Raw genomic sequence first — 22,236 nt, forward strand, 5'->3', positions numbered from 1 at the left:
AGTCACTTTCATTATTTTATTTGCGTAGTCATTTGTAGTGGATCGGAGTACTGTTTAGAGATGGATAATTTGTTCTTCACTTTTTCCTCAAAGAATCTAGTTAGGTTATAAGTCCTTGAGGGGCAGTTCTCTGCAAAGGACTGTGTTTTTTTCACACTCTCAAATAGCTATCCTGGACAGTTTCTGCCTGAAACTATTTTGGATCTTAAGAAGGTTGTTCTTGCTGTGCAGATATGTTTCTTGTACCATTTATACGCACAGGGTAGACAAGATTTGCCTGAGAGGGGCGCTGATGCCAGGTGTGTCCCACATTCTGTCATGGTTATGTTTTTGCTTCAGGTAAGCATGGCTGGGCATGACAGATGGATGAGGTGTTGAGGAGAACTTTGAATTAATCGATGAAGGACCTGTTCTGCCTGGAAGGGGGGGGGGGCTAGATGAGATGTAAAGTAGTGGTCTGAGTTGCAGAAAGTGGGAAATGGCATGTCAGCAGCTCCATGGGATTGGGTGTTACTGACCTGCCTAGGGTGCAGGACAAGAAGGACTTATGGATGACAGCAAAGCCTTCTCTCTTCTTGTGTGCAATGCACCCACAAGGGATGATGTAGCTCAAGGGGAGTGAACAAGTGCGAGATATGTTGACAATGAGAAAAAGCTGCTATATAGAAAGAGGCTCTATGGATACTAAGAAAACAACCATTTTGCAATTATCACAACTTGAGTTGTTTTGTGTTTGTTTTGTTAATCAAGGGAAACAATAAAATGTTTTTAAAAATGTTTGCAGGAGAAGGAGTCTATGGGCATCAGGATTTTGAAACAGCAGAATCTCACCTACATGGAGTTTGAGATCAGGTTTGGAATAGGATTTCAGTTCGCATAGCTGAAGATATGTGAGTAGGGTGATTTCTGTTAGGAACAACGTGCAGTGAAAGGAGTTTTCCAGGTTGTAGGAAGGGATTGGGCAGCAGAATGTGTGTCAAACCAATGTGTGTACCGAGTGAATACGTTGCATGGAATTGGTAAGATCACAGGGAGAAGTGATGTCAGAGTACTGGAGGCATAGCTGGCCAGGAGAGCAAGAAAGGAGTTATGTTTAAACTGAGTTCCTGGTTGATTTGAAACATCTAAAATGACTCTCTTTGGTGGACTGTTGTGAGTTATCAAGTGCTATTTTTTCTGATATTGCATAGCATTTGAAAGTGAAAATTGAAGAATGTTAAGGGGGTGCCTTAGGCTTGGATCATAGCTTTACCATTGTTGTAGATGCAGATGTTCATTTTCGGGTTGAAGGTGGGTGAGTTTGAAATGGTGAGTTTCCTCCAATTAGAGTCCTCCCTGAACTGAAACATCACTAATCTATACGCATATCGCAAGGCTGCTTTCTATTATAAAAGATGAGCATCCCGATAGATTAGAAGAGGAGGCACATCCGCTGACACTGAGAGCCCTTGCATGCTGAGAAATCGCCACTCTGTGGTCTGACATCTCATGAGGGGTGTCCAGTTTGAGACCAAGGCAGGGTCCTTCACTGTATCCCATCAGGTATTGGGATTGGATCGTCCCTTGGGAGGATTCTTGGCTTTACACCTACACACACTCTAGGTAAACTTGGAGTAGGGTCTGCATCGTTTGGCGTATGCCCGATTACTGCCTTGTTTTATATGTCTGGATATATACATTGTTTAGCACCATGGTAGAAATCTACCTAATATTTACGCTTTTGGTGCTTCTAATCACGTTTATCTGCTTCTGTCTGCTAATCATTGCAGCACTTGTATTTTGTGCAAGAATAACATTGGTTCAATCAATAATCTTGAAAACGTCCCACTGTGTATTCTCTGTATACATCTCTGAGAATGAGTGAGCACGAGTGACTGAGCGAAAAGCATTGTACTGTTTCCACCACGATCCCTGAGGGGTCTGGGTTGTCTTGTTCAGTGGTTGCCAGAAAAACATTCGCTCCCTGGTAGGTTAGAGTGGCTTACGGTAGCACTGTGAGCTAGCTGGTCTATAAGCCAACATATCTGCGGGGGCATCCAGAATCAGTTTCAGAAACCAACCCAATACTTTATGCTGTCCAAACAATGCACAGGTCCTACGGATTGATAGGAACTACACAACACAATGGCCCAGGACATAGGAAGGTTCTTTTGGGGATAAGGGACTCACTCTAGCTTAGGTCAGCAAGGCTCAGGCAGGTCCAGTTGCAGGTCCAGGCAGGTTCAGTTGCCGCTGGTCAGTTGCAGTGAGGCCTCTGGAGCTTGCTGTGTCCCTGTAGCTCAGAACAGGAGGTCAGCCATCAGACTCTTGGAGTCACTCTGTTTGGAATGAAAGGAGCACCTCCAGTCTTCCTTCTCAGAGAGCAGGGCAGACCTCAAGTAGGTGAGAAGCAATCAAGCAGCAAGACGGTCTTTCTTCTGCAATATCCACAGGTCCAGTAGTGTACTGAAGAGTCCAATATTTATGCCTCATTCCAGCTTTGAAGTGGGAGAAACTTTTAGACTTCTTGTCACATCTGGTTCTGGAATTTCCTGCCTGCCCTTGCCAAGGCCACGAGTTGTCTTGGGTGACAAAAGGGTAGCGTGATGTTCTTTGTGAGTGCCGGAGATAGCCCCTATTGAAGTGCAAGTGTGGTAGGTGAACGCTCTGCCCCCACCCATCTTGTCAGGATGGCTCATCCTGCCAATACCCACTCCTCCTTGAGACACCATCTGGGAGGAATACAAAAAGGCCAACTGCCAGCTACACCTAGTCATGTAACGCAGGACATAGGTTGTAAGAACAAGAAAAGGCCACCGTTCTAAAAGTGGCATTTTTAGAATTGTGACTCAAAATTCAACTTTTAACTTTACTATGAAAGCGGATTTTAAATTACAATTCTCTAGGAACCAATCATGATATTTCTACCTGTTTCCTAGCAAATGTTACCACTTATTAAATAAAATAAGGTAAAAAAAAATATCCTATGGTAGTGGTAGGCCTTGCAGCAGTGAACAACAAATGTGTGAGTTTTCACTATCAGGACACAAAAAGCTTAAATGTATATGTCAAACTTTTTAAATACAATGCATACTGGCAGTTGAGGACCTATCCTAAGGGTAATATGTGTAATTAAAAAGGGAGTTTTAGGCTTGGCAAAAGTGTTATATTGCCATGTGGAATTAGCCATTGTAAACTACACCAGGCTGCAATTGCAGGCTTCAGACATGTTTAAAGCGCTACTTGAGTGGGTGACACAATAAGTGCTGCAGACCTACTAGTAGCACAAGCCCTGGGAGCATTTTGTACCACTTTACTAGGGACTTAAAACTAAATTAAATGTGCAAATCAAGTGTAAGCCAATTTTACCATGTTACAAGGAGTGAGAACACCCTCGTCTTCCCACACTCTCACTTTCCAGCTGATTCTACCATGTCTCACTGATCGTCTACAGCTTCATATGTCCACTAGCCCATGATCGCGCATCTCTCTTCGAAATGACACAGGCGGCCAGTGCTAGCTCCTCTACACACCCTACTCTCGCCTCAGGTTTTAGCTTACTCCCTGATTCACGACATTGAGGCTGTATGCTAATGTTATTCACTAGTATGTCATACCTAGACCTCCATGATTGTTGATAATTCTCAAACTATGTACATTTATTACTTAATGCTATATGGCGAGATGCTATGTCAATGCTGTATGACCGATAGGCCTTACATTTCGAAAAGGTATTGCAATTTGTAATTATTGTGTATAATGTAAACCCAATAAAAACATAAATATATATATATATTATCTACTGGTGGTTTGAATAACTTTGGCGCCGGTTGACGAATCCTCGCGAAATTTTCAAAACTAATGGGGCGCTCCGCTCAGCTCCTACCCTGAAAGTCTCTGGGTGATTCGTCAAGTGGGGGCTGAGAAAAAAGGGGGGTCCCAAAACGCGTTTTCCCTATGCATTTTCCCATAGGACCTTTAGTCGAAGGTACAGCCCGAACGGCTGAACAGAATTACTTGAAATTTGGCAAAGAGGTAGTCCTCAGATCAGGGATGTGCCTTTTGCATATATGGTGTCAATCTGTTCAGTAGTTTCTGAGAAAATTGCAGTTAAAAGTACATAAATATCTATAGGCGCGCACCGTGCGTGCACGGTGCCGTGCACGAGCGTAATTCTGATTGGTGGTTAGATGTCAGTCAACATTCGAATCGGTCAAAATCAGAAAGTGTCGGACGCCATTTTGTGTGTGGCAGTGAAAAACAAAGGTGGAGAACGTGAAAAGGGGGAAGGGTAGAGAGTTCCTGACCCCCTAGCCTTTGTCAGGGGGTCCCTGAAGGACCCCGAAGGGTGAAAAAAACATTTATTTTTTTTTCAAAAAATCGCGGGGTGCGCGCACGGTGAAAAACCCTTAAAAAAAAAACATTTTAAACGAGCCATTCCATAGTAAAGGATACAGTCAATCTATAACTATATACATAGGTAGTTTATTGTAAAATAAATATATAAAAAATATAATAATACATACACAAATTATCATTTAAAAAACCTTACAAATTCACTAAAAAAAACATAGGTTTCACACACGTTATAGTTAGAAATTAGCATTTAAAAAACCTAGCAAATTCACTTAAAAAACCATGGTTTCACACACGTTATAGTTAGGAATTAGCATTTTAAAAACCTTGCAACTTCTCTGAAAAAACCATAGGTTTCACACATGTTATAGTTAGCTGGACATTTCACTCGTAAAAAACCATTGAAATTCCCGCGTTATAGTTAGTTCAGCTAAATATAACTCGCGCAACCGCAATCCACTGCTGATGATGTCACATATTACATCACTGTATTCACTAAGATAATGTTAATAAGTCAATTAAATTTACAAAAAAAACATCCATTTAGACACTTATTTACCCATTTATTCTTCCATTAACCTTTAGATATACAAATATAAAAAATATTTATTTTTCAGAAAGACACATATTCACTACCCTTGTCATGAGTGATGTAATATGTGACGTCATCAGCAGTGGATTGCGGTCGCGCGAGTTATATTTAGCTGAACTAACTATAACGGGGGAATTTCAATGTTTTTTTAGGAGTGAAATGTCCAGCTAACTATAACATGTGTGAAACCTATGGTTTTTTCAGTGAATATATATATATATATATTATTTACTGGCGGTCGCCAGTAGTTAGTTATAGTTAGGACCTATTTTCCATAGGAAATCCGCAACATTCTATTCCCAATAAGTCTGGCGCCGACTGACGAATCTTCGCGAAATTTTCCAAACTTTTGGCCAGCTCCGCTCCACTCCTACCCTGAAAGTTTCGCAGTGATTCGTCAAGCGGGGGCCGAGAAAAAAGGGGGGTCCCAAAACGCATTTTCCCCATGCAATTTCCCATAGGACCTGTTGTCGCAGCTACAGCCTGAACTGCAGAACGGAATTACACCAAATTTGGCAAAGAGGTAGTCCTCAGTGCCTTTTGCTTAAATGGTGTAAATCCGTTCAGTAGTTCCTGAGAAAATTAGAGTTAAAAGTTAGTGATATCTATGGCCGGGGAGGATCCGAGCACCCTCCCCGAACCCTCCCGAGCACGAGCTGAATGCTAATTGGCTGCCAACACTCTGAATCAGGAAGTGTTGGCAGCCATCTTGTGCCTCGGTGGAACCGAGGCACAAGAAAACCGAAAAAAAAGGCGCAAAACGCGACAAGGGGGCAGGGTAGAAACACCCTGACCCCCTAGGCCTGCTCAGGGGTCCCACAAGGACCCCTAAGGCCCCCAAAAAATGTGTTTTTTTATTTAAAAATCGCGGGATGCGCGTAGGGTCCGCGCATCCCGCTAACGAAAAAAAAACGCGCTTCGTTTTGATTTAGCCCCCGGGGCAATATAGTATTATAATGGGGGGCCCAGAGGGGCCCCCCAGCCCCGGGGACCGCCACCCCCTGGGGCTTTTGCAAAATACGTGGGGGGGCTCTCAGCCCTCCCAGCCCCGGGGACCGCCACCCCCCCGGGGCTTCAATTTCTTTGTTGGGGGGCTCTCAGGCCCCCCCAGCCCCAGGGACCGCCACCCCCGGGGCTTTTTAAAAAAAAAATATACCCTGTGTGGGGGGGCTCAAGCCCTTCCCACACGCCCCTGGGTCCGCCACCTCCCTGGGGGTCTAAATATGTAAAATGGGGGGTCCGTGAGGGACCCACCAGCCCCGGGGACCACCACCCCCCGGGGCTTTGAAAGAGGTGGCCCCCCTCCTGGAGCCCTCGATGGCCCTGGGGACCGCCACCCCCCAGGGTCGGCTCCTGCAGTGTCCCGGGGTGCCCACCCCCAGGACACTGCCGTTTGCTATGACAGGGCGGGAGCCTCGCGGCTCCCACCCTGTCATTGCACACCGCTTTGCTATTTGGAAGAGAGAGCAGGAAACCTGCTCTCTCTTCCAAATAGCAAAGCTGATTGCTTTTCCACATGGGGAGCAGCATGTTAGCTGCTCCCCATGTGGAAAAAAATGCCGGCTCCCGCAGGAAGCGGGGAGCCGGCTGGGACCGTGGGGGGATTGGGACCCCCCACGGTCCCCAACGAGATGGCCAGGCCCCGGGGGATGGGGTCCCCGGGGCCATAAGAGGCCCGGGAGGGGGGCCACGTGGCCCCTCTCCTAAACATTTTTAAAAATACAAAATACAAAAACGGCCCCGTGGGATGGGGTCCCCGGGGCCTTAAGTGGACACAGGAGGGGGGCTACACAGCCCCCCTCCCTAAAAATATGTTTTAAAAAAAAAAGAAAAAAAAAAAGGCCCATGCCCCGGGGGATGGGGTCCCCGGGGCAGATTAAGGCCTCGGGAGGGGGGCCACGCTGCCCCCCTCCAAAGTATAAAAAAAAAAATTAGCGGGCAGGCTACACAGCCCCCCTTCTTAAAAAGAATTTTATTTTTAAAAAACGGGATCGGGGAGGAGGCCACGCCCCCTCCTTTCATCACTTTTGCAGAGGGGGAACAAATTTCCCTTCAATACTGGGGGTCCCTGGGGGCCAACTAGCCCACCAGGAACCTCCAGTATGCACCAGGGGGCTGCGTTGCAGAGAGGTGTTCTGAGGCCACGCCCCTTTTTACACCTCTGCAACGCAGCTCTGTGGCGCTTAATGGAGGTACCTGGTGGGCTAGTTGAACCCCAGGGGCCATCAGGATTCAATGGGAGTTAATCTCCCAACTTAAAACGCGCCACAGGGCGTGTTTGCACAGTGGTGAAGTTAGGGGGCGGGGCCTGAGGTGATACTGTGCAAACACGCCCTGTGGCGCGTTTTTCGTTGGGGAATTCATTCCTCTTCAATCCAGAGGCCCCCTAGGGGACAACTAGCCCACCAGGTACCTCCACTAAGCGCCACGGAGCTGCGTTGCAGAGTGTTGTAAAAAGGGGTGTAGCCTCTTAACACCTCTCTGCAACGCAGCTCCCTGGTGCATACTGGAGGTACCTGGTGGGCTAGTTGGCCGCCAGGGAAGCTCAGGATTCAAGGAGACCTAATCCCCCAACTTAAAACGCGCCACAGGGCGCGTTTGCACAGTGGTGAAGGTAGGGAGCGGGGCCTGAGGTGATACTGTGCAAAGGTTTTAAGTTGGGGAATTAATTCCTCTTCAATCCTGAGGGTCCCTGGGGACCAACTAGCCCACCAGGTACCTCCAGTAAGCGCCACGGTGCTGCGTTGCAGAGTGTTGTAAAAAGGGGCGTGGCCTCTTAACACCTCTCTGCAATGCAGCCTTCTGGCGCATACTGGAGGTACCTGGTGGGCTAGTTGGCTCACAGGGGACCTCAGGATTGAAGAGGAATCAATTCCCCAACTTAAAACGCGCCACAGGGCGTGTTTGCACACGTCACCTCAGGCCCCGCCCCCTTCCTTCACCATTGTACAAATATTCCTGTAAAATCAGCCGAACTACGAATTCAGATTTACTCACTTGCAATCAGGAAAGGACCCAGTGCTGCATCTTTTAGCCCAGCATTAACCCTGAAAAGTAATTCTAAGCGTACTTACCAGTAACTTGTATTTCCTTCCATAGGAATCCAATGTGTGGTTTTCAGCAGAAAAGTTTCTACGTGTCTATTTTCACAAACTAAAAATATTCCTCTGAAATCAGCCGAACTACGAATTCCGATTTACTCACCTGTTATCAGGAGAGAACCCAGGGCTGCATCTTTTATCCCAGCACTGACTCTGAAAAGTAATTCTAAGCGTACTTACCAGTAACTTGTATTTCCTTCCATAGGAATCCATTGTGTGATTTTCACCAGAAAATTTTCTAAGTGTCCAATTTTGAAACGTACAAATATTCCTCTAAAATCAGCCGAACTATGAATTCCGATATACTCACCTGTTATCAGGAGAGAACCCAGGGCTGCATCTTTTAGCCCAGCACTGACCCAGAAAAGTAATTCTAAGCGTACTTACCAGTAACTTGTATTTCCTTCCATAGGAATCCATTGTGTGGTATTCACCAGAAAGTTTTCTGTGTCCATTTTTGAAACGTACAAATATTCGTCTAAAATCAGCCGAACTACGAATTCCGATTTACTCACCTGTAATCAGGAGAGAACCCAGGGCTGCATCTTTTAGCCCAGCACTGACCCAGAAAAGTAATTCTAAGCGTACTTACCAGTAACTTGTATTTCCTTCCATAGGAATCCATTGTGTGCTATTCACCAGAAAACTTTCTGTGTCCATTTTTGAAACGTACAAATATTCGTCTAAAATTAGCCGAACTACGAATTCCGATTTACTCACCTGTAATCAGGAGAGAACCCAGGGCTGCATCTTTTAGCCCAACACTGACCCAGAAAAGTAATTCTAAGCGTACTTACCAGTAACTTGTATTTCCTTCCATAGGAATCCATTGTGTGGTTTTCACCAGAAAATTCTCTATTTTCACAAACTAAAAATATTCCCAAAAAATCGTCTGTCTGACTTAAACACATTCTTTCAACTGTTTACAGGAGGTTGGCCAGTGCTGGATCCAGGATCCACCACTGAGTAAGAAAAAGTAACGATAACACTACTTACCTGCTAAGTGAATTTTCTGCCGTAAGATAACATTGGTGATTCTATGGGAAAAAGTTTCGAAGTGTTTACTTTTAAAATACAATAATATTCCTTAAAACTTACTACTGTAACCAAAGTGCTTTTACTCAACTGTTTACAGGAGATGTCCAAGGACTGAATCTAGGATCCAGTCCTGTGGTTAGAAAAGTAATCCATAAAGTAACTAATTGCATTTAATTAGAAATTCACATTGAGCTCAATGTTGCTTTGTGTTTGAAATTGTGTTGCCCATTTCAACAACTGTAACTACTGTACTTAAGTCTGTTGCCTATTTGCCAAGTATTTAAACTAAAGTAATTCATTCTGAGAAAGTATATTTTGTATTGTAATGTATAATGTAATTATAATGTAATTAAAAAACATATATCTAAAATTAAATAGTTTTAAAAATGTAGTAAATCAGTATCAAAAAAATCAGTATAACAATTAATACATTAAAAATTGTCATTTACAAAACCTTTGAAATTCACTGAAAAAACCATAGGTTTCAGGCCTGATATAGTTAGGAATTAGCATTTAAAAAACCTTTGAAATTCACTGAAAAAACCATAGGTTTCAGGGGCGTTATAGTTAGGAATTGGCATTTAAAAAACCTTAGAAATTCACTGAAAAAAACATAATTTCAGGGGAGTTATAGTTAGCTGGACATTTCCCTCGTACAAAACCCATAGAAATTCCCCCGTTATAGTTAGTTCAGCTAACTATAACTCGCGCCCCCGCAATGCACTGCTGATGACGTCACATATTACATCACTCATGACATGGTCAGTGACATCACTGATGACATCTCAAAGTACATCACTGATGACATCACTCATGACGTCATCCAGTGAGTCTGTGTTTCTGTAAAGTTTTAATATGTTTAATATATATAGGGAAAGGCCTGTTGAAGAATGAGTGGGTGTACAAGTGTGTGAATGGATGATTTTCTAGGTGCGCAACTGACTCTATAAGTGAGTCATTAAATGTATCTTACTGCAGACTAGTGACTAAACTGTGTGAATGTCTGTATGTGTCTGTGTGTTGGTGTATAAGTGGCTGCGTGGTTTTGTGAATAGCTATATGAATGTCTATATGGGTTATTGATTGGTTGTCTGAGTATCTGTATGGGTGCCTGAGTGTTTGTGTGGGTAGGGTGTGTGCGACTCTGTGCATAGATGTGTGAGTGGGTGTTTCTATGGGTGCATGGTTTTAAGAGTGCAACTGTGATGGACTGTATGGTTGGGTGAGTGTATGTATGAGTGTGTTAGTGATTGAATGTATATCTCAGTTGTACATGTGTCAGTAACTACATATGTGAAACGCAGTGTATATGTGTGTAAGAGTATATAACTATCTATATGTGAGAGTGTGTGATTGCAGGAGTGGCTGTATGGATGAGTGTGTGCTTGTATCAGTAATTGTATAAGAGCGTCAGAATTTGTTAGTATTTTTATGAGTAAGTGAACTTGAGTGTGTTTAACTGTATAGGTGAGAAAATTGGATTGTGTTTAATTATTTGCATGACTGACTAGGTGTGTCAGTACCTCAATGGATGATTGGCGGTGTGTGAGTGTCTATATAGGTGTATAAATGCATATGATAGTCCTGTATGGAGTGACTGTAAGTATGAGTGACTGTACAGGTGAGTGAGTGGAGGTGTATGTAGACCTAAGAGTGGGTATGTAGTTATTGGTATTGGAGTATCTATGGTTTTGAAAATGGCCGTCTGAAATTTTGAGTCGGTGTATCAAAGGTTATATTAGGGTGTGAGAAGATGCACTAATTTATCACATGGATGACGTCATCAGTGATGTCATCAGTGATGTCATTTGAGATGTCATCAGTGATGTCATCAGTGATGTCACTGACCATGTCATGAGTGATGTAATATGTGACATCATCAGCAGTGCATTGTGGGGGCGCAAGTTAAAGTTAGCTGAACTAACTATAACGGGGAATTTCTAGGGTTTTGTACGAGGGAAATGTCCAGCTAACTATAACGCCCCTGAAACCTATGGTTTTTTCAGTGAATTTCTAAGGTTTTTTAAATGCCAATTCCTAACTATAACGCCTGTGAAACCTATGGTTTTTTCAGTGAATATATATATATATGTATTCACTGAAAAAACCATATGTTTCAGGGACATTATAGTTAGTTGCACATTTCACTCGTACAAAACCATAGAAATTCGGCTGTTATAGTTAGTTGAGCTAACTATAACTCACGCCCCTACAATGCACTGCTGATGACGTCACATATTACATCATTCATGACATGGTCCGTGACATCACTGATGATATCTCAAATGACATCACTGATGACATCATCCAGTGACTGTGTGTTTTCTGTAAAGTTTAAATATGTTTTATAAATATATTGGCCAAGGTATATTGAAGAATGAGTGGGTGTATAAGTGTGTGAATGGAGGATTTAGTAGGTGTGTGACTGACTGTATAAGTGAGTGATTAAATGTGTCTTACTGAATTCATGGGTTAGTGACTAAACTGTGTGAATGTCTGTATCAGTCTGTCTATTGCTGTGTAAGCTGCTGCATTGGTTGATAATTAGCTACATGAGTGTCTATATGGGTTATTGATTGGTTGCCTGAGTATTTGTATGGGTGCCTGAGTGTGTGTGTGGGTGGGTGGGAGGTGTGTGACTTTGTGCATAGATGTGTGAGTTCTTTATTCACTGGGTGTATGGGTTCAAGACTGCATGTGGTGGGTGAGTGTGTGTATGGGTGTGTTGGTGAGTGAATGGATATCTCAGTGCTACATGTCCAAGTAACTACATATGTAAAATGCAGTGCATGAGAGAGTTGGAGTATATAAATGACTATACGTGAGATTCAGTAATTGTGAGAGTGCTGTATGGATGAGTGTGTACTTGTATCAGTGATTGTATAAGAGAGTAAGTATATGTTAGTATCACTATGAATAAGTGAGGTTGTGTGTGTATAACTGTATAGCTGAGTAAATAGAAGTGTGATTGATTCTTTGCATGACTGACTAGATGTGTGAGTAACTCTGGATGAGTGGCGGTGTGTGAGTGTTTGTTTAGGTGTATGAGTGCCTATAATAGTGTTGTATTGATGAGACACTGCATGTATGAGTGACTATATGGGTGAATGAGTGGGTGTGTGTGTAGACCTAGGAATCAGTGCGTGCGTACGTAGTAACTGGTAATGGTGTCTCTATTGTTTCGAAAATGGTAGTCTGTATTTTAGAGTGGGTGTATCAAAGGTTTTATTAAGGTATGAGGATTTGCATCAGATTTTCACGTGGATGATGTCATCAGTGATGTCATAAGTTATGTCATTTGAGATGTCATCAGTGATTTCATCAGTGATGTCACTGACCATGTCATGAATGATGTAATATGTGACGTCAGTCAGCAGTGCATTGCGGGGGTGTGAGTTATAGTTAGCTCAACTAACTATAACGGACGAAATTCTATGGTTTTGTACGAGTGAAACGTGCAACTAACCATAACGTCCCTGAAACCTATGTTTTTTTCAGTGAATTTCAAAGGTTTTTAAAATGATAGATCCGGCTATCACAGGGAGACCTGCGGGCCGTCGAGCAGCCTTGTTGAGGGACACCTGCGGCCCATGGGCTCGGCTCGCACACAGAAAGCTACGGGCCGTCGACTCCCAAAAGCAGAGCTGTGAGCCGACAGACTGCTAGTGTTTTATGGTTTAGGGTAGTACAGTGGTGTTCGGGTAGTGCATGGGGTCGAGCTGGGGGTAGATTTAGGGTTTACAGCAGTGCAGTGGTGTTTCTGTAGTGTAGGGGATCGTCCTGTGGTCACTGTTTTAGGGTTTACGATGGTGCAGTGGTGTTTGGATAGTGTACAGGGTCGTGCTGGGGATAGCGTTTTACGGTTTAGGGTAGTGCAGTGGTGTCTGTGTAGGAGATCGTGCTGGGGTAGTGTTTTAGAGTTTACGGCAGTGCAGAGGTGTTTGGGTAGTGTAGGAGGTCATGCTGGAAGTAGTGTTTTAGGATAGTGCAGTGGTGTAGGAGGTCGTGCTGGGAGTAGTTTTAGTGTTTAGGGTAGTGCAGTGGTGTTTGGGTAGTGTAGAGGGTCATGCCGACGGACTGACTCACAGAGCTCCGAGCTGACGGACTGGCTTCAAAAGGCAAAGCCGCGACTTGGTGATGTGGGTAGAGGTAGCGTGAAAGGGGTATCTCGCACAGACACAGATGCCAGTGTTGCCTCGCAGAGGTAAAACTACAGACCCATTGGCTTCTACATGGAGAGATACGAGCTGATGGACTAAGTCACAAAATGCCTGCCAATACTTCCTAGTTTCAACCATTCACAGCCAATGAGCAGCAAGCTCGTGCTTGTAACACCTCAGCCAATCATATGTCAGAATTCTCAAATATCGATATCTGTAAAATTTGATATTTCTCAAAAACTACTGAACGAATGTACACAATTTCAACAAAAGTGCGCTTTCTGGACCACGACCTTTCTCCCTGCCAAATTTGACATAATTCCGCTGAGCACTTTGACCTGCTGCCTTGTCTAAAGTTTCCTATGGAAAATGCATTGAGAAAACACATTTTGGGACTCCCCTTTTTTCTCAGCCTCCCTTTGACCAATCACCCCTAAACTTTCAAGATCGGAGCTGATCAAAAAACAGAAACATTTTGGAAAATTTCGTAAAGAATCGTCAAACGACGAAAAAAAGGTCGCTTTCTGATCCAAGCACTACCTTTTTGCCAAATTTGGGGTAATTCCGTTCAGTAGTTTCAGCTCTACCCTTGCACAAAGTTTCTTATGGGAAATTGATTTTTTGACTCTTATTCTTTGAATTCCTCAGAAACTACTGAACGGATTTACACCATTTAAAAAAAGGTCACTTTCTGAACCAAGCTCTACCTTTCTGCCAAATTTCAGGTAATTCCGTTCAGCAGTTCGGGTTGTAGCTCGTCGCAAAATTTCCTATAGAAATTAACATGGGGAAAACGCGTTTTGGGACCCCCTTTTTTTCTCAGCCCCCTCTTGACGAATCACCCCCAAACTTTCAAGATAGGAGCTAACCTAACAAGTGCAACTTTTTGAAAGATTTAATAAAGATTCGTCAAACGACGCCAAAGTTATTAGCAAATCAAAAAATGCTTTTCCTATGGAAACTAGGTTGTAACTATAACTACCTACTGGTGACAGCCAGTAGGGGATATATATATCTCCAGATACTCCGCTCAGCTTGCATGTATTATCCAGGGCAAACAAACGGATACGGACCACAATTGAGTGCTAAGAAGTTTCTTATTCGGTGCAAGAGGTCGCCATGACGCGTTTTAGCCCTTCCCACGGGCCTTGATCACGTGACATAGCAAAACAAAATCCATTGGCTTATATAACGTTAAAGTACGGATATGTTCATTGGTGTTTTACGCATACAAAGACAATTGAGCTGGAAGACAGACTTTCTAAGAAACTACAAATCAGTTTGCATGTGTTCTTCTGTTTTTTCCATATTCAGATTTTTAAATAAAGAACAAATGTATGTGTTATTTAGATAAGGAGCTCAAGGACATTCATAGTAATCCTATTATTCATAAAGGATAAAAGATAAATTATTTGTTGAATCACTATATCCAAAGTGACAGTCTTCGCAACACATCTATATCCGCCAATAGTCCAATAAACACCTCTGGATTTAATTAAAAGTTAGAAAACGTGCAGAATAAAAAACGATTTTTTCTATTTTTTAAGAGATTTTTTTGTATTTACTGTTAAGGATAAGCAATGCCAAAACACCGGTGATTGTAACTGTATAAATACATTAAATCTGTTTTGGTGGGACTGTCATAAAGGGTAATAACTCGCTGGAGCCCCAGCGAGTCTCCTTATAAATCGTTAAGTTTTAGATGGATTTAAGGTGCAAATGCAAATGTTTTGGACATTTCAATAGTTCAATCACATGTCAACATAGGAATAAATATATCAGGGGAAATAAATATTTGACGGATGAATTAGAGGGATATAAAGTATCCGTTCATAAATATGAATCACATCATGAACCCTACATACACATAAATAAATAAATACAAAGATAATAAATATCAAATAAGCTAATATATTATAATCTAAAATAGATAAAATCTGCTTAAATATTAATAAATGCATCAAGATAAATATGTATATAAAAGATTACTGAATCATTCATAAATAAATAATTGTGGTGTTAAAATCCCATTTTCATAAATTCCCATATTCATTTCTGTCAAAAGTCTGAAAAGCATACTTATACGCATGTAAAAAGATCATCAGTGATGTTCAGGCCAAATGGCTGTTTGGTATTGAGTTCTAGAATATACTTAGTTTCCAATTGGCGCAATTTTTGTTCTCTGTTGCCTCCCCTTCTACTTGCAGGAATGGAATCAATTACAAAATATTTTAACTCCTTACTTTTAGAATCATGTTATATATATAGTGAGCACAAGCACTACAGTACCAGTTAGAAGGTAAAGTGTACAGTCTTAATGCCAACAAAAATGAAATTCAGAAAACAGGAAAGGTGGAAAGTTTGGGGGTGACCCTGTAGGGAGGGCCAAGTCCAACACCTATCAAGTGTGGATTTCTTCTGTTTGATTTCCGTCAGTCATGGGTTTCTTAACAAGGGGTTGTGTAATACAAATTTTACTAAGGAAGTGGGTACATATCTTGTTTCTAGGGGAGAGTTTATGATTTTTAGCCAGCTTGAGCCTAAGCAGATTGGGTTACCTACACAATCGGAGGGATTTGTGTTTACAGTTATGTTTTACTTGGAAACAAGTGAAGTGGGGCTAACGCAGACAAGATACAAGCAGGTTGCTGGAGGACAAAGGGTGGTTAGTTCCTGCTAAATCATAGGCACTTTGGGCCAGATGTAGATAATCCATAAATACCGAATTCTTAATACCGAATTTTACAGATTCGGTATTAAGAAATCGGTATTTCTTATGTAGCTAATGAATCGGTAAAAAATACAGATTCCTTAATATTCCTTATTACCGAATCGGTAATAACGATTTGGTAATAAGGAATACCTACCAATTCATTCCTATGGGCTTGGAGGCCCATAGGAATGAATGTAAAGCCATTCTGTATTAGCTTTTCGGTATTACCGAATTGGTAATACCGGGAGGTATTTCAAGGGTGCCAGGGTGTCCAAAGGACACCCTGTTGCACCCCTTAAATGTGCCTGTGTGCACATGTGGTGCACATACATGCCCTAAGGGCATGGATGTGTGCCACATGGCACTTAAAACAAAATTCAAAAGTGAATTTTTAAAGGAATTAGTTAATTACCACCAACTTGAAGTTGGTGGTAATTAACGAATTCTTAAAGCACATAAGCACTCTTTTATGTGCTTTCTACATTGCATTTACCGATTCGGTAAATACAGATTCGGTAAATACTGAATCGGTACATACCGATTCGGTATTTACCGAATTATCAACTACATTAGGAATGGCTAAATACTGGTCGGTAACCCTGAAATTTACCGAATTTCGGGGTTACCGACCGGTATTTAGCCACCTACATCTGGCCCTTTATTTTTAAAAAAGTTTTCAAATTCTTCACATCTTTCAACAATTACTTGAGTAATTAGTTTGGGTTTATTTGTAAGGTTTCCGGATTCTATTAGTACAGTTGTTTAGGTCCATATTGTTGATGTATTTAATGAAAATTACACTTCAGCTTTGTTCATAAGGGCATTTTGATAGGCTGTTTATTTCGTTTTTAGTAGGTGTTTGTGGGTTGTGGTGCACCCCCATCTTTGAATCAAGAGAATCTTCCTCTTGTTTTTTGGATTACCATTTTATTTTTCAGTAACACAGTTTCTTACTTCAATTTTAGTGTCACCTATGGTGCTTTCTATATTTCCAAGTGTTAGTTTTGTCACGTGGCCCATAGGGACATTGTCGTTTTTCACTAAGTTAACATGAGCACATAGCAGCTTGCCTGCTGCTTTTGCGCACGTTATAACATGTCTTTATTTTTGCAATATTTCAATGACTGCTTTCACATGGGAACTCAACTCTGTGTTCGTTCTTTGCATGTTCCTAGCATTTTGACTGAACATTATGTGCAAGGTCGAACAACAATGCCCCTTGTTATTTTGTACTGGCCAGACCTTAGCCCTTAGACAAAACATACCGATGCAGCTGTTGTTTGGAAAGCGTACTTGGGTGTTTTAGTGGGGAACACGAATAGGTGACACACTTGGAGAGGGACCTTTCCAGAGCGAAGAGAGAGACAGCACCTATGATATAGATCTACGATCTAGACGCTAAGGTATGGGGTCTGCTGACAAAGCCCAGAGATCTTCTATTATATATTATTACTTCTTCTTAGCAAGGAGAGGGAGGTTAGGCACTGTAGTCTTTTCTCCACTGTCTTTCTATGATGACATCTTCATTCATGATATATGGACTAGCTGCTACCCTGACTATATTTGTACTAGGCATTTTCCTGCTTGTTGTGGCACGTATATTGCATGTTAGGGCACGTTAGTTAAAATAAATATTTTTAACTGTTTCATGTCTCTGTCAGATCTTATTGTGGACAAGTACAAGAGAGTGGGCGAAAGGGTGTGAAAGAGATCTGGGAGTGTTGTGTTCTGGAGTGTCAAAACATTTGTTTCTCTGGGAGTGAGTAGAAGAGCAAGTGAGACACTTTAGCTAGTCGGCCCTGGGTTCGTGAGTACTAAGGTGGTAGGAAGACTCAGTCCCTATACATCAAGGTCCCATATTCCTGCGCATAATTCTGTGTTTGCGCCGAATCCCTGCAACAGTTTGACATTATTCCTAAAGTCTCTAGACAGGGCCTGTAATCTAAATGCTATTAGTGGGCTTGCAGCACTGATTGTGCCACCCACACAAGTAGCCTTTCAAAGCGTGCCATTGCAAGGCATGTGTGTACATTTTACTGCCACTTAAACTCCTCTTTTATTACATATATTACACAAACGTCACTCCTAAGGTAGGCCGTAGGTAGCCAATAGGCCAGGGTGTTGTGTAAGTAAAAGGTAGAACATGTGCTTTTAGGTTTTGCATGTCCTGGTAGAGCTACATTCATTTTTTCACTACTGTGAGGCATGCTCCTCTCATAGGCTAACATTGGAAAATCCATAATACACTTTAAAGCTGTAATTCCTGATCAGAGTAGCTGTATCATGTTTTATATATCTTTGGAACGGTAATGATAAATCCTCTTTCATGGTAAAGTTGGATTTAACATTACTATTTTAGAAATGCTACAGTTAGAAAGTAGGCATTTCTCAGCTCTCACAGTTCTATGTGCCTGCAGCCTATCTCCAATATATATCTGAGGTGGGTGACAGTTATGCTTTGTGCATTCTCCCTAGACAGCCACAAACACAGGAAGTGTGTGTGGGACAGAGAACGCATCTGCATTCATCTGCATTCTGATAGCGCTTCCTGGGCAGGAAGAGAGAGGGGGAGTAGACATTTACAACTGAATAGGCAGTGTCCTGTTTCCCACACAAATGTCTGATTACCCCATTTAGATGAGAGACCTATGCACTTTAAAGGGGTGCTTTGAAGTCAACCGCACTTCAAAGGCACAACTGAGTATAAGTACCGGGGGGTTTGACCCTGCCAAGACAGTACACTACTGGACTTGTTAAAAATTCTGCCAGGAGTAAAGACTGCTATGCCAAAAGGATTGCCACTTTGCATGACTGCTGTGCTGAAGGAACTGCTTTCTGCTTTGTTGGGCTGCCCTACTGCCTGCTGATGATCTTTGCCCTGCTGAGGACAAGGACTGGACTGATCTCACTTGGATCAAGAGTGACTCCAGGGCTTGCTGGCTTGCCCACTGTTCTGAAATCTCAGGGCCATCAAAGACTTTAACTCTGCAGTGGAGCCCTAAAAATGTCCACAACCATCAAAACTGATGCAGTGATGACTTTGCGCCAATTGGAACCAACGCATTTACCTTGGACACCAGAGCAGATTGACCCCATCGCCTCAACGGTCGGTGCGGCTCGACGGACAGTGCGGCTCGACGCTGATGGACAGCGCACCTCGACACTGATGGACAGTGCGGTTCGACATTGACACAGCGCAGGTATCGTAAAGGGGTTTGCCGCTGAACTCTTACTCAACTGCGTGGATTAGAGACGATGCTTCACCTCCATCTGTCGGATCGACGACGATGCAGTGCCTCTTCGACTCCTCGCATCGAGTCTTTGACATTGATGCGTGCTCCATCTAAGTTACTTTGTCAGAGGAACCTGCCTGAGTCCTGTAGCTGTTCTGCCCTCCTTCTTGGTGGGCCTGAACTTTGGATTCAACCCGGTCTTGCGCAACCTCAAGTTGCACCTTAGTGCTATTGACTTCTAAGCACTATTTTTGTTTTATTATTTAAAAATTATAACTCGACTTACTATCCTCGTACCCATTTATACACATGGGGTAGAATCTTGACAAGGCTGTGCGTCAGGGGATGTCAGCGGGAGGGTATTTTCCTGCATATTCTATGGGAATGTCCCGAGATAGTTCGAGTCTGGCAGAAAGTCACAGATACTATGACCAGAGTGATGGGAGAGACTGTCCCGTTGGAGCTGAAATGGCTTTTACTAATGATCAGAGGTGAATCTGACTGGTCCAGATATGTGGGAATATGGTTGGCCCTGGCAGCGGGTATAGCAAAGCGTAACATTGCCAGGGGGTGGGGGACACCTGAAGCCCCGCAGTTGGAGGAATGGAAACGTGATCTTGATTGGTGCCAGTGGGCCGAAGAAACAGTGTACAAAAGTAGGGGATGTGCTATAAAATGAGAAAAAGTGTGGGCGCCCTGGCGAAACTATAGAGGGTTGGGCGTGGATGAATAGAGGCTTGTAGGATGTTTGAAATTCTCTATATTCCCTCATGAACATACTGCTATTGATCTTCTGTGTTCTCTCCATGATGTACTAATGGAAATGTTTTGTGCTGTGTGGTCTCTTGAGCTCTGTTAATAAAAAGAGTTTTAAAAATATATATATATCATAACTCCAGTTCTATTTATTGGAGTTTTGTTGCTTCAGTCTTGTTTTACTCATAAAATTATTCCCTATTTTTCTAAACCTGTGTGGAGTATATTTGTGCTGTTTTTGTTCTGTTATTATCTGTATGTGTTGCACAAATACGTTACACATTGCCTCTTGAGCTAAGCCTGACTGCTCTATGCCAAGCTACCAGAGGGTGAGCACAGGCTATCGCTTAGTGAGTATCTAGTTTACCCTGACTAGGATTGTAGTCCCTACTGGGACAGTGTGTATTCCTCTGACAACTATAGACCCCATTTTGAACAACCACATTATCTCTCTCACATGTTTGTTGTTAGAAATGTGTACTAAAAGGGTGCAAACACATAGAAGAGTGGCCAAACTAGTAGACACTTTTTTACAGAATATTTCTCTTGTGATGAGGTCAGGGAGGTATTCTTTCCAGTGAGTGGGGACATTTGAGTATTAAAAGTAGTCACAGAGCCCTGACTGACTCTGACTCTGCTTCAAGCTTCTAATTATTGTGGTAGAGGTTTTCCTGAACCAAGCTGAGCTTGGAAGGACCTTTATATAGGGCCCCTCTCAGGTTGTTTATTCAGCTGCTTTTCCCATCTAGAGCACAGCCTTGCCTTTGGTCTCAAATGTTTAGCTTTGTAGTGAAGCCCACCAAACTGTTTTCCAATGTTTGTGGTTGGGAGGTGTTAGAAATAGGATTTCTGGTTGGCCAGGGTATGCGCCTAAGCCATGCAGAAACCACCACTCTAGTCAGGGCAAGGGAGTTACACACTGAAGATAACCCCTGCTAACCCCCTTGGTAGCTTGGCACGAGCAGTCAGGCCTATCCCAGAGTAAAGCATTTGCGCAACACACACTCACAGCAACGACACACTAGACACACCACAAAAGAAACTCCACACAAGGTTATATAAAAATAGCCTTTGTTTTACTCATGTAGCACATTAGAGCATAATCACATATATACACTGTGCCATCTGGCACTAGGTATTACTTTACAGGGGATTATATACACGACAGGGCCAATCGGGCCACTGTCATAACCATCATATCACAGTTAGTGAAAACACCCAGTAACTACTGGTGAGAGTACATTTAGCACGAACGTATTAGACATAAAATATCATTGGCAGTGCATCAGGCCTATGACACATCATGCCCCTCCTAGGCATAATCATAACTGCACCCAGTGCAGAGCATTAGGCATGAACATCACAACATGACACAGTATAGCATATTATGCCAATACATCTGGGTGCCAATGCACCATCTCTGCACATTATCAGTAGGTCCTGTAAAAGTACTTCTGACCCTAGAATGGCAGTCACTCTCCACTTAACGTGGAGTATAGGGATCTCTTTTCCCCTTCCTTGATGAAGGCGACAATGCACTCGGGCCCCTTTCAACACGAGGCCTCCAAACTGGCCCCTTTCAACACTAGGCCTCCAAACGTTTTACCATAGAGAGCACATGCACTTTACACTGGACCGCAGTGATAAAGTGCCCAGAGTCCTAAAACCACCAACACCAAGTCAGAAAAAAATACCAGGAGGAAGGCAAAAATTTCAGAGGTGACCCTGCAAAAAGGGCCAAGTCCAACAGGAGGCAAGAGAGTGGTCTATCTGCTTTGCTAAAAAAAAGTATCCCGCCACATGTAATTTTTCCTGTTTCGAGCTTTGTGACATTTTCTCTGTAAGAGCAGGTTACATGTAACATTATTAGGAAAGAAACAGTGTGAAAAGTGTGGGAACTAGTTAGGGATTGGGTCGGTGAACTTTCCAGTGGGATCCAATTGCCATCCTGTAGGGAACTTTTTGCATCCAACTGCAGATCAGGCCCATTCAGCCTAGTGCTGACTCACCCAGCTCCTCTGGAGCCACTGCACCTCCCCAGTCTCTGTCACTCCAGAGTCAGACATGCAATACACAACAGGCAGGCACAAAGACACATAGCACACAGAAATGCCCACTTCTAAAAGTGGCATTTCTAAAATAGTGACAATACATCTGGGCACACCATTACGCAGCATTTAGTACCACTATTCCAAACATAACAAACTTGATCACGCTACTCTCAGATCAGGAATTACCACGGAAACACATATCGGGGAATCCCCAATGCATTCCCATGAGAGGGCAGCCTCACAGTAGTGAGAAACCT

At 42.8% G+C, this 22,236-nt stretch overlaps 1 protein-coding gene across 1 annotated transcript in view; it reads left to right on the forward strand.

Annotated features, from left to right (window-relative positions):
* Positions 1–22,236, forward strand: part of DCDC1 (doublecortin domain containing 1) — a 1,503,674-nt gene that overhangs the window by 50,741 nt on the left and 1,430,697 nt on the right. The gene's annotated exons all lie outside the window — the stretch shown is intronic.

This window comes from Triturus cristatus, chromosome 3_2, assembly GCF_964204655.1.
Source record: "Triturus cristatus chromosome 3_2, aTriCri1.1, whole genome shotgun sequence".
Taxonomy (NCBI): domain Eukaryota; kingdom Metazoa; phylum Chordata; class Amphibia; order Caudata; family Salamandridae; genus Triturus; species Triturus cristatus.